Source organism: Crotalus tigris, unplaced genomic scaffold (assembly GCF_016545835.1).
Source record: "Crotalus tigris isolate CLP2741 ecotype Arizona unplaced genomic scaffold, ASM1654583v1 scf7180000018073.2002930, whole genome shotgun sequence".
In the NCBI taxonomy this organism is placed as follows: Eukaryota; Metazoa; Chordata; class Lepidosauria; order Squamata; family Viperidae; genus Crotalus; species Crotalus tigris.
In genome coordinates this window covers 1,791,001-1,792,281 of record NW_024096808.1, presented here as the reverse complement: position 1 = coordinate 1,792,281, position 1,281 = coordinate 1,791,001, and the positions used below count along the sequence as shown (strand labels likewise).

Genomic DNA, 1,281 nt, shown 5'->3' with positions numbered 1-1,281 from the left:
TACACTTTCAGACAGTGGAAGAGGTTGCTACACAATTTGGTAGATTCTCTTTCACTGGAGGTCTTCAAGCCACAAATGGTAATTGGTCAGAGATGTTTTAAGTGAACCTGTTATATGCAAAGACCTGGACTTCAAATTCCATGATCCCATCATCGTAACATTGTTGCAAAATCTCAAAGGCCTGTTCACAAAAGATTCCCAATTCCCATACATACACCCCATCCATCGAGAAATTTAAATCTGAATTAACAATTCAGAAAAGACATTGCGGCTTCAGGTTTTTATTGACAGAATGCTCCTCTTTGGGGAAGCAGCAACGGGAATGTCAAACCATGTGCTTTGCTGGAACTGTGGTTCATTCAGAAATCATCTTGTTGGTGATGACCGAAATGTCCAGAACTGTTGCATAGAATGGGAGGTTCGCAAAGCTATTTGATCTTCCTGTAGTAGTAAACTGTATGAGCTACAGAGACTGTGGAAACAAAAATGAAAAAAAAATCCTAGTACTATAGAACAGACTGGGTAATTGAAAATATCCTAGAAAAGGTAATGACAATTTATTTATTTCAGGTTTCCAAGGACTTGAGATGAGCTCATCTTGAGAAAGAATATATGTATTCAAATTCCAATTTTCTTACCCATAAAGAACATCGATTTCAATAAAAGTAATACTTGATTATTTGCTGATTTTCATCGCTTTATGCATTTCATAAAAATTGCCTTTACCTCTTCTTCCCGTCCTTCTTTTCCTTGATCTTCCAGAACCCCGTTTTCGTCTCCGCCTGCTGCGATTAGGATTTCTGCACCTACATCGTGACATTTTCCTGGGGTTCTGATGATGTCTTAAGCTAGTCAAGGACCAAGAGGAGCATGTCTTTCAATGAAGCCAGTGCAGTCTGTTCTGCAAGATGGTGACTGAGTTTATGAAGCTCTGCTTCCTCCTGCCCTTTTATTTAAAGGGTTTGGCAATTATGACCTCATCTCTTTCATATGGCAACTTCTGTGGCTTAAATGTGATCAGATATGAGACAAAGGGATTGTAACATTGAAATTATTTTATCTTGGGCAAACACCTGATAGCCCTAATTTGTCTCTGAAATACTGTGCCTTCATAGAATAGAATAGAATAGAATAGAATAGAATAGAATAGAATAGAATAGAATAGAATAGAATAGAATAGAATTTCCCAAAGGAAACAAGAAAAGAAATAAATTAATAAATAAAATAAATTAAAAGAAATAAAGAATAGTAACTTATAACTGTAACTTTATGTAAGAACCT

At 36.1% G+C, this 1,281-nt stretch overlaps 1 long non-coding RNA gene across 1 annotated transcript; it reads right to left on the bottom strand.

Moving 5' to 3' along the window:
- Positions 1–265: 265 nt before the first annotated feature.
- On the bottom strand, positions 266–910 carry LOC120309833. The gene is made up of 2 exons (XR_005557200.1): positions 727–910; positions 266–472 (listed from the first exon to the last, which is right to left on the bottom strand). It is a non-coding gene; the product is annotated as an uncharacterized LOC120309833 (long non-coding RNA).
- Positions 911–1,281: the final 371 nt, after the last annotated feature.